This window comes from Protopterus annectens, chromosome 4.part0, assembly GCF_019279795.1.
Source record: "Protopterus annectens isolate FY-2018-M chromosome 4.part0, PAN1.0, whole genome shotgun sequence".
Taxonomy (NCBI): Eukaryota; Metazoa; Chordata; order Ceratodontiformes; family Protopteridae; genus Protopterus; species Protopterus annectens.
The window spans coordinates 1076970521-1076986760 of NC_056733.1; the positions used below are offsets into that span (position 1 = coordinate 1076970521).

The 16240-nt window shown below is 41.5% G+C and overlaps 1 protein-coding gene across 1 annotated transcript in view; it reads left to right on the top strand.

Moving 5' to 3' along the window:
* Positions 1-16240, top strand: part of LOC122800395 (rod cGMP-specific 3',5'-cyclic phosphodiesterase subunit beta-like) — a 1051627-nt gene that overhangs the window by 510037 nt on the left and 525350 nt on the right. The gene's annotated exons all lie outside the window — the stretch shown is intronic.

Below are 16240 nucleotides of genomic sequence, written 5' to 3' on the forward strand. Positions count from 1 at the left end.
ATTTAATGTTGAACCACAAACATCGACAAGATATATATTCAAAAGTACATAATATCAAACAAACTAAATATCAAACTAAAAAGATTGAAGGAGTGCAGGAAAAAGTGGGAGAAAGAAAATACAGACTAGGCTAGAAAGGAATATGTAAACACTACCCCCCCCCCCATAACACTAGCCTAAACTTTGTCTGAATAGTGGAGGTGTTACTGGAAGGTTTTTATTAAAGTAAGTTAGCACGCATTATGCAAGGTGAGCAGGGGCCTAGTAATGGGTGTTAACCCTAACCTTAATGCTACCCCTTCCCCCAACCCTAACCCTACATGTTACCTTAATAAAAACATTCCCGTAGCACTGCCAGTGCACAAGACACACTTGTTCGCACAAACATACCCTGAGAACACTACATCTATCCCCTTAAATAACCCTTACCCCTAACCTTAAAATACACATACATCCAAATCCAGTGCCTCACCTATCCCAGACCCTAACACCTACTCAGTAATGCATACACAAACACTTTAACCACCTCCAACCCCACTCATTTGTCTCGATGAAACAGACTGTTGACATTTAGACTGCTCGGCTGTTTGTACCATGAACATTAAACTCCACCTCTGCATTTGTCAACCAAAAGCATGTTTAGCAAAATGCAGACGACCCATATATAATATATCATCATCATCATCGACCCCCTTTAGCCCATTTTCTACATGTGCTTGGGGTGTTGTGTCCTAATAGTCATCTCTCCCTATTCAGTGCCACTCTTCTACCTTCTTCAATAGTCATGCTTGACTATCACAGGTCTTCTCTCACATGATCCACCCACCTCTTTGCTGGATGTCCTCATCGCCTCTTTCCTTCTTCCTGCCTGTCCCAAATCTTCTTCACAAGATTGTCTTCTACTTTCCTGCACATGTGCCTGAACCACCATAATCTGTTCTCTTTGACCTTTTCTGCAATTAGAGCCACTTTGGCTTCTGCTCTTATGTCCTCATTCCTTTATCTGTCCCACTGTGTGCATCCTACCACCCTCCTCAGGCACTTCATTTCTATTACTCCTAGCTTCCTCATCTACTCTGCCTTTACTGCCCAAGTTTCTGTACCGTACAGTAGTACTGGTCACACCACTGTTTTTTACAACTTCCTTTTCAGATTCTTTGGCATTCTTTGTCAAACACTCCACCTAATGCTATGTGCCAGTTGGCTGCAGTCCCTCTGATTTTAGCTTTGACTTCTTCATTCAGACTTACCTTCTCCTCAACCACCCCTCCCAGATACTTGAAGCTGTTAACCTATTCCACTATTTTCCCTTCTATCTGAATTCTCAACTCCTTCTGATTTCCCCCATCTGCTGCCATTACAATGTGTTATCTTTAATCAGTTTAACCCATATGCCTTCAGTTTTGCATTCCATTCTCCTATCCTTTGTTGAAGTTCTTGCTCAGGGTCTGCCTGTAATGCCACATCATCTGCATACAATAACTTTCTTGACCTGTCATAGAATCATAGGAACTTACTAGGCTAATGGCCCTGAAGCCCTTACAAGCCTAGCCAAGAGTTTATCCCCAAAAAGAAGCCTCAGTCAACACCTGTCACCCCTGTCAATGAGGGACACAGGTGGAACCCCTCATACAAATGTGTGGTTTTCCATCCACTCATCAAGATTGCATTTGAAGAGGGACAGAGAGGTACTCTGTTTGACGTGTATGGGAAGTCTATTCCAGAGATGGAGCAGCCTCTGTGAGACAAACCTGTCTCTCTAGCAGGTTTTGTTGATGTTGCATATTAGCCTTTTTAATTGGTAATGTGCAAGGAGTTAGAGTTACGGATATGCAGCATCTCTAGTAGGGCAGGGTCTGAGAACACCTTGTAGGCAAGACACAGATCACCTCTGAGCAATCTGTACGATACTGAGTAGAGTGATAGTGATTTGAGCCTGTCTGTATAGGACAGGTGTTGGAGGCCATGGATTCTCTTTGTGATGTATTTCTGTGGCCTTTCCAGTTGGTGCAGATGTTTAGAGAGGTTCACACCAAACAGGGTGTTATACTCAATTATTGGTCTAATTAGGGAGGAGTATATAGAGAGGTAATAACCACCTTTCTTCTGGAGGCAATCCCTTTACTTATGAGATGAACCAAGTAAAAGGCTTTTCTGACCACTGCCGCTACATGATGATTGAATGTGAGATTGTTATCAACCTGAGTACCCAGGTCTCTCACCATAGTTTGTGTGTTTAAGGGGCTGCTTTTGATGTGGTAATCAGTAAGAGTCATGTTTCTGCCAAATGGTATGACAATACATTTTTTTGCATTTAGCTTAAGGCCATGACTTTGGAACTAGTCATTCGTTGCTGTTAGACCCTTTTGCAGTAAGTTAACATCATCTGCGGAGTCAATGACAGCACCCAACTTACAGTTGTCCACAAACCTGGTCACCCACAGGCATTTTGTCTTTGCCTGGACCTCTGAGAAGTAGATGCCAAACAGTAGGGGTTCCAGGACAGATCCCTGGGGAACTCCACTAGTGACAGGTTTTCTATCGGAGGTGGAGATGCCTATTTTGACCTTGAGGGTCCTGTCAGTGAGCCAGTTGACCACCCACCTGATGAGATAGGGATTTACACTAAGTTGTGTTAACTTTTCAATGATGCCTGAGTGGAGGATTGTGTCAAAGGCCTTGGCCAAGTCAAGGTAAGCTGTATGTACTGACCTTCCCTCAGCCACGGCCTTGGTGACAGTCTCAAAAGAAGTCAACCAGGTTCAACAGGCAAGATCTGTCCTTGACAAATCCGAACTGGGTGGGGTCAAGTGCTTGGAGATTGCCAATGTCCTTATTTATGAGATTCATAATAATATGCTCCATGGCTTTACAGATCAAACTTGTCATGCTAATGAGGTGATACTTTCCAGGATCAGTAATGGCACCAGCTTTGTGCAAGGAAATGACAATGGCAGTTCTCCACTCTGCTGGAATGAAGCCTGTACTTAGGCTGTGGTTGAATAGGCTGCTTAATGGCAAAGCCAGTTCTTGCTGGAGATGGTGCAGAATACAGCCTGGGATACTATCAGGTCCCATGGAAGATGTGTGCTTTGCCTTGGATAGGGCCTTTAACACTTGACCTATGGAGATGTGAGGTGCACAACAAGTATTGTGTATGCTGAAATGGCCTTTGGGAGGGATAGAGGGGTGAAGTTTGCAGTGAACCTATCTGCTAGCAGGCTGACTAATTGAACAGGATCAATGTAAGTGATACTGTTAAGTAGTAATTTGGAACAAACCTGGGCTTTTGCATGAAGGTTCCTGATGTAACTGAAGAAGGCTTTGTGGTTTCCCTTTGTTTCAGATACTAGTTTCAATTCATGATTGGCTTTGAGGTTTTCACTAGTAATCTAATTTGTTTGTTCAGGCTATCGATGGGGTTCTTCCAAATTGAAATTTGTTCCTTTTTACCACTGACAACAATTTCTTCCTTTTGTTGTAAAGCCTGTTGATACAGGATGTCCACCAAACAGATTTGTGTTTCCTTGAGGAGCAAGTTTTAGTTCTGTTGGGTATGGCTGAGTCCATGCAGTTGTACAGGTGCTTGTATACTGCATTAGTGTACTGCTCAGCATAGTTGTCAGCATCATCTGAGGGGGGAGGTGGTGTGAAGCCACAGATACACTCCCTTAGGGGGTTATAGTCAACTTTTGAGAAGTTTGTTAACTTGATTATGGCTGGGGAGGGGTTGGGTGGGATAGAAACTTCAAATGAGACAGTCCGATGATCTGATCTCACCAGGAAAGACATACTATGGGAGTGGTTTAGCAGTTGCCAGTGTTGGTGAGACCAAAATCCAGAATGTTACCTCCCCTTGTGAGGGAATTATTGAGTGAGTACAGTAGTGCAGGAATAGTTCACCCAATCTATTGTGAAGTAGTTGAAATCACCAAGGATCAGAGTGTTAGGCGGTACCTTGATAGAGTCAAGTAGATCCAGTAAAAGAAGTAGGTGTCCTGGGTCATGGAGAGGGGTCTATAGCTGGCTATAACTTGGATGGTTGTCTTACCAGCTGACAGTTACACCTGGAGGAGTTCCAGTGTATCATGCTGGCAGACCAGTCTGGAGGTGTGCCTGTCTTTAATGAAGATAGAGACTCCACCACCCTTAGTCTTCCCAACCTCATTTTGAGGTTGGAATGTGTGGAATGAGGTAAAGTCTGGTAAGGCAGGGGTGCTCTCAGCAGCTCTGAACGAAGTTTCTGTGACCCCTCTGACCTGTTTGCTAATGTTGAGGGAAGCCTTCTACCTTATCAGTGGGAGTGGTAAGAACCAGGTAGCCTATCTACTACTAGAGGAGTGGTGTCTGGCCCAGAGATTGTAGTTTATTGGCTGTTTGGGCAGTTTTTTCCATCTCTATCATTTATCTGATTTAAAATCCCACATTTGCGCTTGTTTCCCACCTTTCCTGTAACTAGTCTAGTCCAGATACAGATTTGCTATATCCAGGACTGTTTGTAAGCTTCTGAGCCCCCCAAGTCTTTCTGTGTCGGAGTGAATCCTTCTTGCTTGTCAGTGGGAGTGGTAAGCACTAGGTAGCCTATCTACCACAAGAGGAGTAGTTTCTGGCCCAGAAATTGTAGTTTATTGGCCATTTGGGCTGTGAAGTTCTTCCATCTCTTTCAACTTTCTGGTTTAAAAGACCACATTTGTGCTTTTCCCGCCTTTTCTGTAACTCATCTAGTCCAGATACAGATTTGCTGTATCCAGGACTGTATTTAACTTCTGAGGACGTATGTAAGCTTCTGAGCCCCCCAAGCCTTTCTGTGTTGGACGGAAGCCTTCTAGCTTATCAGTGGGAATGGTAAGCACTAGTTAGCCTATCTACCATAAGAGGAGTTGTTTCTGGCCCAGAAATTGCAGTTTATTGGCCGTTTGGGCAGTTTTCCATCTCTTTCAACTTTCTGGTGTAAAGGCCACATTTCTGCTTGATTCCCACCTTCCTGTAACTAGTTTGCTGATTTGCTGCATCAAGGACTGTTTGTAAGCTTCTGAGTGGTACCAAAGTCTGCTGTTCAATTTTTCCCTTAGATCTGCTAGTTCTCTTCTCTCCTGCATTTTTACTAGCTTATTACTCTAGCACTTTACCAGACTTCTTGTAGCAATTACTGTAGCACACAAAAGTGCTACTTATTTTTAATTCCCACCCCTCCAGGCATGTCTAAAGGTCAGTTCCCTGTGCTTTCTCCTATCAACCTGGTGAACTTGGACATCCTGAGGCAATATAGTAATGACCTCATGTACACTGACAACCCTCTCTTCTTACCTCCCAGCACTCAGACTTGCAAGAGATGCACTTATATATTCAAATTGCAAGCCATGCACTCTCCAGCCAAGACTGGAATAGCTGGTCAAGAGGAGAATGTCAATACTTGCACCACACCACATGGAACACATAGCCCTCCAGAACACACACTGGCACTGCCTTCACATAAAAACACAAACCACACACCCACCTTCATGGAGGCTCTCAATAAAAGTCTACCCAAACAGCAGAGACCTCCAAGGCAGAAATGCACTCGACCACCAATACAACACTAATCACGAGACACATAACTCTCCTAAACATCTGCCGCTCATCCATACCCGCTAAGGCAAAACAGCATGCCCGACACATTAGTTATAGGTGACTCAATAGTGAGGAACACTGATGTCCCATTCACTAGGTTGAATAAGGAAAAAGTAACACACAGCTACCTGTCAGGTGCCAGAATCCGGCACATAATGCATGCACTCAGGTCCCTCAACAACAAGTACAAATATGACTCTGTCATTGTACATGTGGGCATGAATGACCTGAAATGTACCTCCCTGGACTACATGAAGAGAGACATGGAGGAGCTCTTGGATTATGTAGCCCAGGCTGGTATGACCATAGCCCTGAGCAGCATCCTACCATCACCCATAATGATACCACAGCACAAGCAGAAAATGATTGATTTTAACAATTGGCCAAGTTTCTGGTGTCATTCTAAGGGGATTCAGTATATGTCTGCCTGGGATAACATGATTGACAGACCTCAATTCTTTGCCAGAGATGGCCTACATCTGTCACCCCTGGGCTTCCAGATACTGGCCAAGGCTCTTGCCACCCCTATAGTGCCTTTTTAGGCAGTGTTCCAAAGACCAAATTACCACCATAACAACTACAAACAAATGCAATCTGAGGGTCATGATGCTCAACGCTAGAAGTCTAAATCTCAAAATGCACTCGCTCGAAGCACTCATTAAAATGGAGAACATCGACATCTGTGCCGTAACAGAGACCTGGTTCGAGGCAGCAGAAAGCACCCCTACACTACCAGGCTACAACTCATTCCATACCTTTCGGCCCCAGAACTTGGACTGAAGCTCCAAAGGTGGTGGTGTTTCCATGTTCACAAAGGATGCACACACCTCCAGACTGGTAGTCCAACATAACACATCTGAGATACTTCAGGTGCAGCTAACATTGTGTAAGACAACAATTCAGGTCATAGCCTGCTATAGACCCCCAACCATGTCCCAAGACTCACACTCCACGTTCTTAAGCATCCTGGAAAATATTAAGGTCCAACCTAACACCCTTATATTGGGTGACTTCAACTACCCCTCCATTAACTGGGAAAGCTACTCATGTACCAATACACTTGCCTAGTGTTTCCTGGAAATCATTAATTCCAATTCCCTGAACCAGCTTGTTCTTACCCCCACTAGTAGCAATATTCTTGACCTGGTCATTACCAACATGGGCAACCGCTGCTCTACACCAATAGTCAACTCCTCCCTAGTTAGATCTGACCACAAACTAATCTCCTTGGATATCCACATCCCTCCCACCCCCCTGCAAAGGAAGACACCATGAAAAACTTCTCCAAAGCTAACTTTGGGCTCCTAAAAACAGAGATGGCTAACTTCACTGCACCCATACAAATGATGAATAGTTGCATGACCGCTGAATCATACACCAATGCACTGTACAAACATGTATACAAATGCATGGATCTCGCCATACCCAATAGAACCAAGACACTCTTCTCCAAAAAAAAGAAGCTAATCTAGTGGTCCACTGCCCTAAACAAACTACAACAGAAGGAGGAAAGTGAAGCAGAATAAAGTGAAGTCCCAAGACTGGAAAAACTCCCTTATCAGCCTCAACAAAAAGATGAGATTTCTCATCAAATCCTCCAAAGCTAGCTAGGAAAACAGAATTGTAGCAGATAGTAAAGACAACCACAAGGCCTTCTATAGTTATGTAAGGAATCTCCGCAGCAATACCCAGATTTGTTCTGAGCTATTGCACAATGGTACCTCCTATACCGAGCCAACAGATATTGCCAATATACTGGCCGATAGATTCAGTGCCAACTTTACCCCCCCCCCCCAGAGGACCAATCACAATACAAGTAGATTGCCAGGCACCCAGTATTACTGCTGCACAAGTTAAAACAGCACTGTCCAAGGCCAAGAATACAGCTTCTATGGGACCTGACAGTATCCCTGGCTGTGTTCTACATGAACTACAGAGTGAACTGGCACCTCACCTGTGTGCCCTGTTCAATCACAGCCTCACCTCAGGTTTTGTCCCTACTGAATGGTGCACTGCTACAGTCATCCCTCTCCACATAGGAGGAGTGACTACAGACCCTGGGAACTATCGCCTCATTAGCCTGATGAGTCTGATATGCAAAGCTATGGAACACATCATCATGGACCTAATAAACAAGGATATAGGGAATCTCCAAACTCTGGATCCCACACAGTTTGGTTTTTTGAAGGGTAGATCATGCCTGCTCAACTTGGTCAACTTCTTTGAGTCAGTCACCAGAGCTGTAGATGAAGGCAAGGTGGTACATACAGCCTATCTTGATCTGGCCAAAGCCTTTGATACCATTCCCCACTCAGGAATCATAGAAAAACTCACTAAGCTAGGCATCAACCCCTATATCACTAGGTGGGTTGCAAACTGGCTCAGAGATAGAACCCACAGTGTGAAAGTAGCTGACTCCAAGTTAGACTGCCAACTAGTCACTAGTGGAGTCCCACAGGGTTCAGTCCTGGGCCCTCTCCTGTTTGGTATCTACTTCTCTGAAGTCCAGGCCAACATAAAGGGTCTCTGGCTGACAAAGTTCACAGACAATTGCAAGTTGGGAGCTATTATTAACTCTCCAAGTGATGTTGACATCCTACAGAATGGCCTTACTGAGACCAACAATCGGTGTCAGAACCATGGCCTTAAGCTCAATGCCAAAAAATGTGTTGCCATCCCCTTTGGGAAAAACCCAGTTCTCATGAATTACCACATCAGTGGTAGTCCACTGAACACAGAAAGAGTTATAAGAGATCCGGGAACAAAGTTTGACAGCAATCTCTCTTTTGACCACCACATTGCCTCTGTGGTCAGAAAATCCTTCTATGTGGCACATCTCATTATTAAGGGTTTTGCATCCAGGAAGAAAGAGATCATTGCCTCCCTCTACCCTTCCCTCATTAGGCCAATCATTGAGTACAATGCCCCATTTGGCATGCACCTCACTAGACACCTGCAACAACTGGAGAGGCTACAAAAGTACCTCACAAAGAGGATCCTAGGCCTTAAACACTCATCCTATATGGACAGACTCAAAAAACTCCAACTATTCTCTGTCTCATATTGCGTACTTAGAAACAATCTCTGCTTGACTTACAAAGCCATGTCTGACCCAGCACTGTTAGAAATGCTACATCTAAAGAAATCCCAATCCCTCCACACCACACGCTCCAGAAACCTCAACCTCATTACAACAATCAACAGAACATGCTGAAGGGACAGGTTCATAACACAGGGACTGCCCATTCTATGGAATACACTTCCCATACATGTCAAGCAGAGCATCTCACTGGCCCTCTTCAAGAGAAATCTTGATGAGTGGATGGGAAATAGAAAATTCACCCCGTGGATCACTCCAGTGGCTCTGCTCGACAGAGGCACTGGGAACTAAGGTTGGGTGACATGATGCCAGGATAATCCTATGGGCTAGGCTGGTAAAGGATCCAGGGCCATTAGCCTAGTACACACCTATGAACCTATGAATCACTAGTATGAACAGCAGTAGGCTCAGAGATGAATGCTGATTCACACCCTCTCCCACTGGAAACCCATCTGTAAGACCAAACACTGTTTGTTCTTGAGTCACTGGGTCTTTGTACATAGCTTGCATTAGTCCTGCCAATGTTTCTGGGACTTTGAATCACAGCAAGACATCCCAAATCAGCTTTCTTGGGAACTTGTCATATGCCTTCTCTAAGTCTAGGAGTGTCCATTTGGACTCTCTCCTCATTTCAAGCATCTTCTCAAGTATCTGGCTCACTGAAAACATCGGGTCAGTTTTGCTGCATCCTGATCTGAATCTGAACTGCTCATTTCCCATTTTACTTTCTGTTAGTCTGTGTATATTTTTATCAATCACCGTCTCCAGAACTTTCATGAAGTGTGACAGGAGTGTGATACCCATGTACTGTCCACAGTTGTGAATGTCCCCTTTGCTCTTGAACACTGGCACTATTATGCTTATCCTCCAGTCATCTGGGATATGCCTTTTTCTCCACACTGTTATGAGTACCCTCAGGAACCATTTAGCCCCTATTCCACCCAACATCTTGATCATATCTACTGTGACCTCATCTGAGCTTGCTGCTTTCCCTGACTTCATTTTCCTTAGTGCTGTTCTTACTTTTTCTATGGTAAGATCTCCTTCTTCTTCTCTCAGTGTTGATGGTGTCTAGGGCAGTACAGCTTCTGTAGGGTTTTCTGCATTCAGGAGCTGCTGGAAGTACTCTTTCCATTTGCCTTTGATGTTCTGTGGACTGATAAGCAGGTTGTTTCTGGCATCCCTTATGAAGGGTGTCTGACTATTTACTTTATCTTTCTGTCTTTGCCTTGCAACCTGATAGAGTGTCTTTGTGCCATCCACTAAGTCACTTTCCAGACGTTGGTAGACTGCCTCTGATGTCTTGTTCTTTGCTACTGCAACTCCTTTTTAGCTTCTTTGTTAGCCAACCAGTATTCCCTCCTAGCCTGGTCTATCTTTTTATCTCCCATTTTTTCCTGCACTCTTTCTTTCTTTTGATGACTCCCTGTACTTCTACATTACACAACCAGATTTCCTTGTGTACTTTATTTCCATACCTGGCTCAACCACATACCTGTTCTGTAGCTCATACACAAGCTGTTTTGAGGTGCTGCTATTCTTCTTCTTCAACTCCACCTATTTCCTCCTCTTTTGGAGGTGCTAGAGCCCTGAGTAATTCCTTGAACTGCTGTGCTTTCTCTAAAATCAACTTCCAGGTCTTCAGCCTGGTCTCTGTTGACCTTAGAGCCTTCTCTGACCACTGCTTGCAGCTGATTGGGGCAACCAGTGGTTTATGCTGTGGGTTGAGGATTAGATAACTGGATTACTTATCAGTTATATGACATATAAGTGGAGGACTTCAGCCCCAAATGTCAGTGAGAAGTTGGTCTTTGTATAAAGAGGGCATCCTTGTCTGTAACAGGGGTTCTAGGTGGTATACTTAAGTATGATGAAGACAACAACTTGAAAGTCTTTGGGAGATTCTGGATTTTTCTGTCCAGAAATCCAGAGGACATAGGCTGAGTGCATATTGAGACAACCTAGCACTGGTAAGAGAATTCAGTAATGTTATGAGAGACTTTATGTTTTTAGTTGTCCTGATGGTTAAGGTGTTACCTCATAGACACAAGGTACAGAGTTTGATTCTTACCTTTGAGGTGAAAAATTTAGGGTGAGAGGGTTTGGCATAACGGTTAAGGTCTTCACCTCATAGACACAAGATACAGAATTTAATTCTAACCTCAGGCTATTAGCTAACCTTAAAATAACCCTTCGGGACAGTTAACCTAAGATCCTATAAAGCCAAAAATTATAATTCTGTGTTCCAGTTTCACTATAAATAAATCTGCACTGGCTTTTGAAAAACTGTTTTGGCTGTTTGTTTTTTTCTTTTCTAATTTTCATTCAACATCATTTTTATTTTATTTTACATTTGTTGACCAGGCTAGTCCAACTGAATACAAGTCCATTTTCAGTAGAGGCCCGGGAAGATAAGCTTCAATCTACGCTAAATATCAATATTACAAAGAATAAATGAAAAAAATGAAACAGACAATAAAGACAGAAGACCAAAAAACACATCAATTAAAACATTCATATACATTTTCTTCACTGATAGTATTTCAAAAAGTCTTTTTTCCAATGTAAGCAGATGATTAGGTAAAGGGATAGACATTTGTCTAAGAGAAAAGTAGGAAAGGTAAGATAGATTAAGGTGGTTACTGGGTATGTTCAGGATTATACCCACTAGTAAAACAGAAAAAAATACATATAAGGCTGAAATGCAGGTGCCTGGAGTAGGGGGAATTTTCTTATTGTATGTAATACAGGGTAGTTTGAAGGCACTAGAAGATTGGAGAAGATTAAAGCCAAAAGAGCGACATTAGTAATCAGGTTTGGTTATTGAATGAGGGTGAAACCAGTAATACTACATTTAGTTTTAATCTGGGTTAGTGCATGGACAAAGCCACTGGGTTTTAAGGAGTAGTTTTATTCGATTCTTGAAGAGTGGTAATGATGAAAGTAATTGTAGATTGCTGGGAAGCCTGTTCCAGATTCTTCCTACTGAATTAGAGAAGAGGGAGTCTCCTGCTTTGTTAAAGGATTTCTGGATGGTTACTTGTAATTTATTCGCTGAGCGAAGGGTAGTGAGATTACTATAGGGAGAGATTAGGCTACTGAGAATAGGAGTGTTGGTAGGCTGATGTAATATTTTATGGGTGATACGTTGTTGAAAAAGTATCTGGTTTTGAAGTTCTAGCCAACCAAGCTGTTTAAGATTTAGACAGTGGTGGGTTTTAAATGGGGAGCCAGTGGCAAATCTGGTAATGTTGTTATAGGAGGTTGCCAGTTTATTAAGGTTACTTTTGGAGAGATTGGTATAACACAAACGGTAGAAAATAAAGCTTCCAACACGCAGTACCAAAACAAAAAAATATTATACCAAAAGATAATCCAAAAGGTATTCCAAAAAGAAGAAAACAGGTTTATTTAGCGCTTTCGGAAGGGTTAATACCCCTCCTTCCTCAGAAAAAAGATACAAACACAAAATCCAAATTACACTGCTATTTAAATTAATTAATGTCAGGTGATCGGTCTCACTCATAAATTCAATGAGGCAACTATTACCTAGCAACCGAATGCATACTTATTTAAACAAAATAATACTAAATAAAATGCAAAAAACTCTATATTGCATATAAAAAATATGTGTAAAAATATAATATAATAATATAAAGTGTATACGAACATTCAATACCTATACACAACCTTACAAACTAAATATGTAATAAAAATAAAAATAAAAATGAAAACTAATATAGACATAATATGTACTAGTCTTCTACTCCAAACATTAAAAATTACTACACTAGATGCCTAACAACAAAGGGATGCCAATGTCTAACCAGAGTTTACTTAACTATCATTGCTTCCGATGACCCAAAAGTTACAAAGGAAGCATTCATACAAAATGAATCATTTCAACGTCATCGTATACACTTTATATTATTATATTATATTTTTACACATATTTTTTATATGCAATATAGAGTTTTTTGCATTTTATTTAGTATTATTTTGTTTAAATAAGTATTAATTTGGATTTGTGTTTGTATCTTTTTTTTTCTGAGGAAGGGGGGTTAACCCCTTCCGAAAGTGCTAAAAAAACTGTTTTCTTTTGGAATACCTTGGAGATTGGTATAAATGGGAGAGGCATAGAGGAGGGTAGAGATAAGGTGGGTATGGGCAATGGTGGTTCTGGCTTCAGGGGCAAGAAAAGATTTTATTCGATAGAGAGATCCAAGTTTTCTGTTTACAGTTTTGATAGTCATGTTAATATGTGAATCAAAGTTAAGATGTTGATCAATTGTTATGCCTAATAGTTTGGTAGTTGGGTCTGGTGCAATGATAGTGCCGTTACTGGTCTTGACAGAGAGGTGAATAGGGGAAGACTTAAGTGTCGGGGTAAAAAGCAGTAGCCTTGTTTTTTTGGCATTTAGTAGGAGGCAACATTGTAGGAACCAATTCTCAACTGAGCTAAATACAGTTTGAGTAATGGTTTGGAGTTCAGTAGCAGAGGCAGCAGTACATACTAGCACAGAATCGTCTGCATATTGAATGCAGGTGGCTTGAAGAATATTTAGATGTAGATCATTAATGAATATAGAGAAGAGGAGAGGTCCCAAGATAGAGCCTTGTGGGACCCCCAAAGTAATAGGAAGATGAGAGGAAAGGTTATTGTCCCAGATGACAGCTTGCTGTCTATGTTCTAAATAGGACTTGAACCATTGTAGTGCTTGTGAGCTAAATGAGAGAGTTTTTAGTATGTTTAGAAGTATTTGATGGTTAACCATATCAAAGGCTTTAGAAATGTCAATAAAAAGTGCAGCAGAGAGCTTATTATTGTTACGATGTTTGTTAATGCAGTCAGAGAAGGATAAGAGAGCAGTTGTGGTACTATGAAAAGGCCTAAAGCCATGCTGGCAATCTGATAGAAGGTTATTTAAGAGAAGGTGATCAAGTAGCTGTTGGTGGATACATTTTTCCATTAGTTTGGCTAGAGGAGAGAGTAGGGCAATGGGGCGATAGTTTGAAAGTTTGATGGAGTTACCACCTTTATGTAGTGGGATAATGTGAGAGACTTTCCATAGAGATGGGATAAGGCCTTCGGTAATGGTTCTGTTGATAAGCATGGAAATAGGGTAGGATAGTACTTTTGCAGCAATCTGCAGATATTCAGCTGGTAGGAGATCAGCTGAGGGGGTGCATGGTTTAAGTTTAGTAAGTAAGGTAAACATGAGAGATGTAGGAACTGGCTTTAGATGAAAGGGAGGTGGTATGCTAGTCAGGGTGGATGGGAGGTTAGAGCTAGCAGGATGTAAAGAGTTAGCAAGAGATTGTACAGTTTCAATAAAGCAGGTATTGAAGGCATTAGCAATCTCATTTGAAGAGTTTAAAGAGAGACCTGCGGGGGTTGGAGTCTTGGTGTGGCCTAGGTGTAAGAGTTTATTTATAGCTCACCAAAAAATTTGAGGTTTTTGTTGATGTTTATGTTGAAGTTTAAAGAAGTAGTTCTTTTTGTCAAGGAGTATTGATCTTTTAGTGGCATTTCTTAACTGTTTATAGTTCTGGTGGTCAGTTAGATTTTTAGTGATTCTCCATTTAGACCAGATCTTATTTCTTAATCAAATTATTTGTTTAGTCTCTTTGGTGAGCCATGGAGCGGTTTTGGTGCTAGTTCTTATAGTTCTAGTAGGTGCATGGTATTCCAGGATTTGTAGGAATTTGGAGTTAAAAAAGGATACAGCTTCATCCAGTGGAAGTTGTTTCAAGGGAGACCAGTCACAAGCTTGTAGTTCAGCTTGGAAGCTGACTGGATTAAAATTATTTTTGTTACGTATAGTTTTAAAGATGGTTTGGTTGGGAATTATTTTTTTTTTTCTGATTATATAAGTAAGGAAGTAATCGCTTATATCATCTGGTAGAGTATCAACTTTATATGAGAGTGGGTGGTTATTTACAAGGATCTAGTCTAAGGTGCTTCTCATTTTTTTATGGAGTCAAGATGTTGCATCAACTGACAATACATCTCTCAGTTCAGAGCCACTGTCCTACCTTCTTTGACAGTCATGCTTGACTGTCACAGATCTTTTGTCATGTGATTAATCCTTCTCTTGGCATTTCTCTTACCTTCTTTTTGACTTTCCCAAAGCTTCTTCAGAAAACTTCCTGCTGCTTTCTCTGCATCTTGAGATACTTTGATCAGTGTTCTTATGTCATCTTTCTTTGTCTGTCCCACAGTGTACATTCTACCACCCATCTTGGATACTTCCTCTCAATCACCTCTGCATACCTGAACTGCTCACGCTTCAGTACTGTACAGGTGTTCTGCTCACACCACTATTTTGTACACTTTAATTTTCAGCTTCTTTGACATTCTTATGTTACACACTACCTGACACTTTGTGCCAATTTGGCTGCTACCCTACTGATTCTTGCTTTGACCTCTTCATTCATACTTCCCTTCAGCTCCTCCTCCCAGATACAGTAAGCTGTTTTTTAATATATATAGGTACAAAGCACTGAATAGTGAAAAAAGTGAGTATGAATACATCATAGTATATTTTAGCAAACATATGCAGACAATACCAGAACCAGAACAGAGGACTGATACTCTGTACTCCAATGAGTATGGTTCTGCAAGTGGCATCACTTCAATTTCTCTTCATTGTGATTTATTGGAACCATATTGACCTGCATTGTATGAGCCATTATGATGCATTGCAGTGGGGGTTTTAATGTTTTGTCTTATCATGTGACTATGGCATTGGCATACACAAGTCAGACGGATGTAGGTGGCTAATCCCCCACATGGGTGGTACAAAGTTGCTTGCACCCTTCAAAAAAGAAAAATATTTTTCTCTCTCGTTTGGCCTTACAAGTCATGCTTCTGAAGATGGAAAAAAAACTGATGAAACATAAGACATTTTATGATGATTTGACCAAATATAAGTAAACCCTAGATGCCATGCATCAGGAAATTACCATATCTAATTAAAGACTGCAATCAGCTAGGAACTGTTGAACATACAAAGAACTGATGCTTACTCTGTATGTTGAAAGATTAATGAATGTATGTAAGTCACAAAGATTAGTATAACACAAGTCAAAATAAGCATCTGAAATATATGCATTTACAAACTCCCCATTGCCTTGCTGAAACTAAGACTTGCATAACAGTGACTTATCAAAACTGTGAAAGTTAGTCTTTTTTCAAAGTGTGTTTTTTGCAGTGTGTGAGCTGCATTTATATGAGTATGTCATTGCCTACCCGATGCAACGGAAGAGAAAATAAATGGTCATAAGGCAAAACACAGACACACACACACACACACACACACACACACACACACACACACACACACACACACACACACACACACACACACACACACAAATATACAACATAGTGACCGTAGTAACTAGAAACACACTAGCACAGTCTTGCTATGCAGTTAATTACTAAGCATATGAGTGTAAGAGAAAAAATACTGCTGATGCTTGGGGTGACAGTCTTCTTCTTCTTTTGGCTTTTCCCAGTTTGGTGTC